This window comes from Alligator sinensis, unplaced genomic scaffold (genome assembly GCF_000455745.1).
Source record: "Alligator sinensis unplaced genomic scaffold, ASM45574v1 scaffold303_1, whole genome shotgun sequence".
NCBI lineage: Eukaryota > Metazoa > Chordata > Crocodylia > Alligatoridae > Alligator > Alligator sinensis.
In genome coordinates, this window is record NW_005842849.1 from 482,388 (window position 1) to 490,971 (window position 8,584).

At 44.7% G+C, this 8,584-nt stretch overlaps 1 long non-coding RNA gene across 1 annotated transcript in view; it reads right to left on the reverse strand.

Moving 5' to 3' along the window:
- The window catches only part of LOC106722900, an 8,133-nt gene extending 2,962 nt beyond the window's left edge, over nt 1-5,171 (reverse strand). Inside the window, exons 1-2 of the long non-coding RNA XR_001358913.1 lie at nt 5,112-5,171; nt 4,228-4,264 (exon numbers count right to left, since the gene is read on the reverse strand). This is a non-coding gene — a long non-coding RNA (uncharacterized LOC106722900). The remainder of the gene's footprint in view (nt 1-4,227; nt 4,265-5,111) is intronic.
- Nucleotides 5,172-8,584: the final 3,413 nt, after the last annotated feature.

Consider the following 8,584-nt stretch of genomic DNA (forward strand, 5'->3'; position numbering starts at 1 on the left):
TACCCCACCCTCTTCAACAGGACAGGGTATGCAGGGAGCAGATTGTGGCTTAGGTCAAGCCCCAGTCCCAAACTGCCATCACCCCACAACCTGGCCACATAATCCTAGCCTCACCTGCCCATCCTGCTTCCGAATATTACTCCCCACCTATAAGGAGTTTTGGTGAGTCATTGCATAGGCAGTGGGGGGTCCTGACAGCTCATCAGAACTCTTTATGTGGCCCTTAGGCCTAAATAATTCCCCGCCCCTGCCATAGCAGCACTTGTCACTGTGGGCTGCTTACAAGGTGGCCTGCTCCTATTCACCCAATGGTCCCATTGACTAAATTTGGAAACAGTACTTTTGAGTTGAGCAACTTTTGATGTCTAAGTTAAGACCCCAAAATCTAAGTTTCAATGAACAGAACAAACAAATAAAGCAAACTAAAAATTACCTCCTGTAAATTTAACTGATATCACACTTCAGCAACAACAATATCTTAAGTCTGTATTCACTTTTTACATTTGTCCACTGAGTTAATATATATGCACATAACACCGGTTTAGCATCTATAACCCTCTCCACTTATCCATCTCAACCCTTAGATCTGTTCCTCCAAAGTTAGAATAGAATACACCCCCTAGTAGATAGCGTGTTGTTTCCAAGAGCAAAGTATTGCCAACTTAAGGCATCTGTGGTGTTCTGAAATACTAATTTTATAATTAACACTACAAACTTTATATTCCATACCTAGAAAGAAAAAAGTTTTTTCAGAAGGACTGTACTATTAAATGCATTCAGCTTTAATTTTAAGCAAAAGTTCAAAATAGCTGCTGAAATACTGGCATTGAATGAAGGATAGGATCAAATCAACAGAACTTGAACATGATTGTATAGGATCAAATGACTCAAAGAACTGGGAGCTTGGCTAGTGAGCCATTTGCTTCTCGGGTCACCGACTCCAATCCAATCTTGCTCATTGCAAATGAAATATTTCCATTTGAGAGCTGCACAGATGCCATGTCTGTTTGGAATCTCCATAAAGACCCTAGAAACTAGGAACAAAGACTGAATTAACCTCTTCTCTTAAAAGTGACCTGAAAAGAGAAACATGTTGCAACTAGATACACACAAAGAAAAAGTAGACACTTGAACAACTGCCATCTTTGTCTACTCTGTGTTTCCTAGCTAATTAGATTTAATTGTCCAGGGTTGTCAGGGCAGTACTTGCCTTGAGCAGCACACTGACTTTTTCTGAAATAGTCCTAAATTCTTGAATCAGCTAGAGTCCTTCTATACATGACTTGAAAATTACATTGCAAATGTTGCTAGCAAAAGGAGGAACAGGCTTTTCTGTATGCCTAATACTGAGACATCTTTCAATTTGTGCAGACCTAAAGCAGGACTTCTTCACTTTTGAAGAGACAAAACTTAGCATGGATGATAAAAAAAAAAAAAACATCCTATTGAGTAAGAATATCAGGACTCATAACCATCTGGTCAGATCCAATTATTAGAAAAATGAAGGAATCTCTTGCTAGCTGCACCACAGGGAAAATTCTTAAGAGACTGCCATTTACCATTTATAACTGCAGCAGGGAACAAGTGTGATATATGATTTGTATTGTGTGCCAGATTCAGAAATGCACATTTTGGTTTAGATACATTCATTATGCTGTATCTACAGAGATACATCTGTGGAGATTAAATAACTATAATGAAGAAAAACAGCAGATTTTTGAAGTTTGAACAGAGCACCTGAACCAAACACTGCATTTTATTTCCACTTTAATTGATCTCAGGAGCACATAATGCCAACTTGTATTGTAAATGTTTCTTTTAAAAAGACCAGATGCCTTGCTGCTTGTAAGAGTTGCAAATTTTAAAAGTTAAAAGTGAATTTTCGTTTGGTATGCTGACTGTTCAACCCTTCCATCCTAAATCGATTTCAGAAGCTATTCTCTTAATTCCATTTCATCTGCATTAGATGTCGGTTCTTGTTAGATGCAGAAGTTCAATGACTGAAAGGTATCTAAGTCATGAAAATGTAGCAGTATTGTCTATAGTGCTGATGTTGAATTTGTGGACCAAATATTTGTGTGGATGGATAAGAAGTTAAGAATAGATGTTAGTATTTGAGAATTTTTTTGACGTTATTTTTCATAGAATGAAATACATGGAATAAAAATCAACCCAAATGGTACAGCATGTCTCAATACTTGGCTATTTGGGAAAGTCGCATGTATTTCTCACACAGCATTCTCACACAATTGTAGCAGCTACTAAAATGTGAATGCTTCTGTCCCTAGCCCTGCCTCCATCCAGCTATCAGCCCCAGGCAGGACAGAGGGTGGGAGAGAGGGAGGAGTGGGGTTCATAAGCTGCAGGGGGGGGAACAGCACCAGCAGTGCACCCCACATTCTTGGGTCAGGTCAATGGGGCACAGAGTGTCCTTCCCCTGTTGAAGTCCTATCCAGGCCCTAGGAACCATGCATTGGAGCAGCCCCAGGAAGAGCTCAAAGGATTTTCCCCCAACCTTGGACCCAGTGCCAAGTTCCTGGGTGAAGCTGCTTCCTCTGCTGTGGCAGGGCTCCCATCCCTGGGGACAGCACTGGGGGAAGGGGGAGCAGCGACAGGCAATTCCAGTGAAGGAACAGAGGCTGCAGCCTGGGGAGCCAGGCAAGCCCCTGCCCAGGCACACCTGCTGCTTGAGTACCAACTGCTGCCAGCTGGGCTGGCTTGGCTCAGGTGGGTATGCTTCCAGCATGATCTCATCAGCAGCCTCACCAGCTATCCTCCCCTGACCTTGGCAGTGGCAGCACATGAGAAGGGAGCAAATCAATGGAACAAAGGATGAAACCCCAACTGGGGCCAAGTGAGTACTGCTCCCTGCCAACCACAGGCTCCAGGCAGCTGCTTGCTCCTTTCTACCCTGCTCCCAGAGATGCCATGGCACATCTTAGGAGTCCCCAGCTCCCTGCAGTGGAGCCTGGGCTAGTAGGCTCCTAGCAGTGGTGGCTGCCTGGGGATTCCCAAGCCAACAGCCTGATCTGGAAGGTATACAATGAGTATGCATGCCATAGCCTTTTCTGGGGTCTTTTACCAGCCCCTGGCACTGCAGCCTGGCTCTGCCCCCCTAGATTTGCCTACCTAGGCACAGCTGCAGATCCACCTCTGCCAACACTGCCCCCCCCTCCCCCCACCGGCCAAGCCCTTGCCTCTGCACTCTCTGCCGCACTGCTCTCTGAAGGGGCTGGGGAAGGGTGGCTGCCAGCTCAGCCAGAACACTGTTGAACAGGGACCCATGACCACCCACCAATTTCAGCACTGGAATCACCCCCAGTCAGGCACAGCAGCTGCAAGGTCTTCCCTCCTACTCCCCCCACCAGGCCTCCCCAGGAACCAGAGCCCTGTGGCTGCAGGGAAAAGAGCTTCAGCCAGGAATTTGGCACTGGCTCCAGTGGGAGGTGGGTGGGGGTTGGAAATCCACCAAGCTTTTCCTGGAGCCACTCCAATGCATGGGTCCTGGGGCTCCGATGGAACCAGGATGGGGAGGAGCACTCTATGCCCAGCCAACCCAAGCTGGGAATGCTGGATGCACCACTGGCACCAGCTTTCCCCACCCCACCACAACAGATCATGAGCCCTGCTCCCCTGTCCTGCCTGGGGCAGGTCCCCACCCTGAGCAAAACCCAAATGGGAGCAGACCCACAGAGCCAGAGCCCAGGCAGGCTGCAGGGCAAGCACACCTCCCTCTGCTGGTTGCCTGTGGCTAACAGATGATGTGGCAACAGGGGAAGGCATGCTTCTTGGGCAGTCAATCAAGGGTGGCCCAACTGCTCAGCTGTGTTTGGCAGTGTCTGTCAGCCCGGGGAGACCACTGGAGGCATGCAGGAGCATCCCCAACCTGATGACCTCAGCCAGAAAGCATAGCCTGAGTACCTCCCCACCCCTACCAAAGAGCAAACTCGTGTTCTGTTTGCTCCCAATCTAGCCTAGGGTGCTTACATTAAACTGTGTAACTTGGATCAATTCTGCCTCAAGCTTTTTGAATGTCTATACCTAGCCTATGTAGCAAAAACACTGTTGGTACAAGATAAATACACAGAAAGGCAAATTGGCTTTAAATTGCCAGCTCTGTACTTCAACTGTTTGTCAAGGATGTGAAATAAGTTCAGACCAATACAATCTAAATTACTCATATGCCAACTAGACTCAGCCATGGCAGATCACATGACTGCCCCTTACCTATGTTCAGCAGATGTTCCTAGAATCGGAGCCAGTTCTAGGAACAGAGATTGTTACAGTTAGTAAAATAGGATTTTATTTACGTTATTTGCTGATGCCCAGCCATACAATTCAAAGACTAAGCATAAAAATCAAAAACACCCAAGGGAAAGTTAATGGAAAGTTGCATGGGTTTTTTTATAAAACTTTTCCCAAAATCATGAGTTAATAGATTTCTTTAAATTAGTCTAAGGGCCAGATTTTCTCTGGCCCCCACCCTCCAAAAAGAGAGAAAAACGGAATTTGGTACCCAAAACAGAATTTAGGCAAAATAATGATTCCTCTCCCACAGGGGCCATCTAAAACCTAGGAAGTATCTAAACCTCACCAGGCCTGTTTAGCCTGAAAAAGTGCACCTGTACTGCAGTTCTACTTATGGGTATGCCTAAAACAGCCCCAGACTAAGCACTTTTGTTCCTTGTTAAATTTTACAGGACCCAGAACCTAAGTCTTTTATATAGAATACCGCCCCCTCACTGGGGCCTGCCACCCCATCCGGCTCAGGTGGCCATAGCCCTGCCTGGCCCCCTCTCAGGGTCCCTGCAGCCACCGGACTCACAAAGAGCCTAGGCACTGCTCCAGGGTCTCCACTGACCTGGGCCCTGCCTCAGGACTCCCAGGAGCCTGAGCTCCCCCTGTACCGGTTGTACCCACCAGGGATGTGGGAACTGGGGTTATAAGGTGCCCCGTGCTAGTCTTTCACCGGGAAGGCAATTGGCCTGGCATTTCTTGGGGACTCCCCCACCACAGGAAACCCCACCAGACCCCCCCCCCCTTGCCCAGCAGGGTGCAGTTTTGTGTCTTACCCAGGACAAAAGAGGCCTCCTCCATCCCCATAGCCTCACCATGTCCTCTGCAGTGTTCCTGGCAGAGCTCAGCAGAGAGATGTTTCTCCTCTGCTGGTGATCACCAACTGCCCCCAGCTCAGGGAGCTGGGCCTTAAAATGGCCACCCCAGTCAGGCACCTGCCCCTCCCTGGCCCAGCCCTTAAAGTGGCAGCACTAACAGCGCCCTGCCACAACCTGTGCTACTCTGAGTAGCACTTGGGCACGTTACAAATGCACTACAGAGAGGAGAGAAAGGGGAAAAGGAGCCTTGTTGCTCCAGAAAGTTTCTGGAGATAGATCTCTCCTCTGGTAGTAATCCAGTGTAAGGATGATTTAGCAGGTTTGGCTAAAAGGTGGGCCTGGGAACAGCCCTAGCAGTATAGACATAACCTTGAAGAGGAATGAACATAAGTGTTATCCAAAGAGAGGAGGCACGTAGTTATCCCTGACCAGAACAAAGAGAAGGGAAACATTTGGAACTATTATATATGGCTTTGTGTCATAAATTGGGGAAAGACTAATTTTCAAGGGCATAGACATTGTATAAACTTGTGATATAACAAATATACAGTTAAATTATATTTAAGATTTTAATATTAGTGGTTTGGGGGGGGGTTTAATATTTAAGTTAGGCATTTTTCTTCTATTCATTTTGACAATGCAGTTACATAGTGAGTATGTGGTAAAAGAATGAACATCTCTGAGTATTACATCAAAACACCTTAAAGTGCCTTAACACGGCTTGCTGGGCAAACACCTTTGCAGCCTGCCCTTATCAGCAGTCTGGACAGCCCCCCAAAGCCCATAGCAGCATAGCTGGGCAGTGCAGCCCAGTGCCGGCTGAGGGGTAGGAGCCTCCAGTCCCCCCAGACGTGACTGGCCCGGCCCCAGCCCCAGCCCCAGCTCTAACCCCCTTCCCATGTTCCTGCCTCCCCAACATCAGATGAGAGCAGGCCAGAGCCAAGCCCAGGGGGCCCCACACTGCAGCCAAGACAAAAAAGTGGTAGATACTGTTCTCTTAAGGTGCAGATGCTAGAGCTGGAGTGGCAGGTCCAGCAGCAGCGATACCTATCAGTGTGTCGACTAACTTGGGACTCAGTCAGCAGATAGGGCAGGAGGCATGAAGGCTTCTGTCAAGGCACAAGGGAAAGCCCTCCTCCCCCCCCCCGCGCACACACACACATACGCAACCTCCTGCAGTGGAAGGGGGCCAGTGCAATGCAGGCAGGGCCTTTGTTAGTGGCTCCCCAGCACCATACTACTCACAAAATAAAACTATGTCAAAGAGGAAGAGTCAATATTTTTAAATAAGCTTAAAATTCCCATCTACGAACATAATTTGCAAATAAACAGTGCTACAGGAATACTTCATTGCCACTTCATTATCAGTACCTTTTACTATGTAATTTATGGACATCTGCAATTTCACTTCTTCATTGCACTGTTTATAGGGAATAATAAATGTGTTCCTGTCATATAGAAAATAATTTCAGTGATTTTTTTCAAAATGAGGCAAGCCCCCAATCCCCTTTATACCTCTAAATCTACCCTGCCCCAGAAACTGTTTATTGTTTCTTTTTAAAATACAAAAGGTATCTTATGGCAATGTGTTTTGCTCAGACCAAGGTAGAGACACGTCTTAAAGTGTCTCTACTTCCAGTTTCCAATCCAACAGTGACATGTCCCTGTTTATCAGAATAGATTATATGTTTCTAGTAATTTTTTGTTCCCCTAAATTTACTGTGAACCAGAACAAGTATTAGTATTCACTTTGAACCAAAAAAAACAGTTTTGCATTTATAATGTCTGCACTTCTTCAGCTTTCCTCCTCCTTCAAATCATTCATCAAAATAAACACTTGTTGTGCTGGACTGTTGTTGAACCCTGAGCAAATTCGTCTTGTCTAGCTTAAACATTTGGCAGCTTGAATTGTTTACATGAAAAGTGGTACATTCTGATTGTCTCAAAAGCAGTTCCTGGGACATGCAGACATTCTACAAATAAAACCAGGAAATTACTCAGCAAAACAGGGATATATAGCCACCTTTAGTGCGGGCATGAAAAATTATGCTGATGGTGATTTATTTGATTTTAACCTTGCTTTGAGCACTATTAAAGACCAAAGATGGGCTACAACAACAATATTTTTGATAAAGTGGAACCTGCAACTAAACCATTGCTGTTTTTGCAAAGTAGAGGCTTGGTTTCTTTGGCACCTCTCTGTATCACCAAGCTATGATAAAACTTCTGATTTGGAAGACTGAGACTTAATAAAACACACTCTCAGTAGCACGCCAATAGGAAGGATAACTGCCATTGCCAGCAACAATCAGACTTATTGGTTTGACAATAAGATTGACAATGGGTTTAACAAAGATTTTGATTGTTCTTTTATGACTTTTATAACAACAGGGCATGTCCAAGTTCTATCTCCTGACAGGTTTGAATTAATTGTTAAGAGTAAATATCATTTTTGGTCAACTGAAAACTTGGGAATTCTGTAGTTTTTCTAATGTACTAGCACAGGCTATAAGTGATCACTTCTACTGTCCAGGGTGCAAAACAGTGTGAGACACATCAACTGAGCTTACAGAAATTAGATTGGTTTAAAATGGACACCAAAAATGAAATAATGAATTTCCCTGAAATCACATTCTCCTCTGCTGTCCCTAGGAAAATACAAATACTAATTGAAGTCTGCCTGGTAACTTATATATTATTTAAGTGTACAAACATGAATTTAGTACTGACACTGAGTTAGTGATAACTCCCCAAATGACAAACATATATATATCTTGTCCTTAAGCTTTAGTGTTGACTTTTTCCTGGCACAACCTACTCTTAACAGAAAAAGGAAGTTTTAGTGGGAGTGCAGGTTAGGACCTGATCACACAGGTGTCTGAACTATGCAGTTCCTCATAAAAATGATTAAATAGACATAACATTAAAAAACAAACAAACAAAAAAAGTCCCCCTCTCATGTTAAGACTAATTCCAGATTCCTAGCCTGAGATGAAGAGCATGACAAACATGAATCTGAGTAGTTAATTCTACTGAAGCTGTATGAATACATGTGCACAAATGTGCTGCCAAAATTTCCATTACCCCTGACTTTCCCAAGAGCCAACTTACAAAAAGCAATTCTCTACAACAGAGGCAGTGCTACAGAAAAAGTATTACAGACCTTGGGTATATTTCATTTCTTTAAGCCTGGAGGATAATATGATTCGTCCCTAGATTGGATCCCCCTGCTTTCATACTCTTAGACCCTTTTATCTCACATAGCACCCGATCCAAATTTAGTGAGTCCTTTTATTGCCCTCATTTGTCTTTGGACTTGGTCCATAGACCTTTGGGCTCCCACAGTGCTAACAGCTACCAGAATCCAGAACAAAGCAGAGGGGATCTAGCATACAAATAGAATATACGAGTTCTTATATTGGACATTGTACTTATATAGTAAATTTCCTGTGCCAGTGTCTATTTTTAAA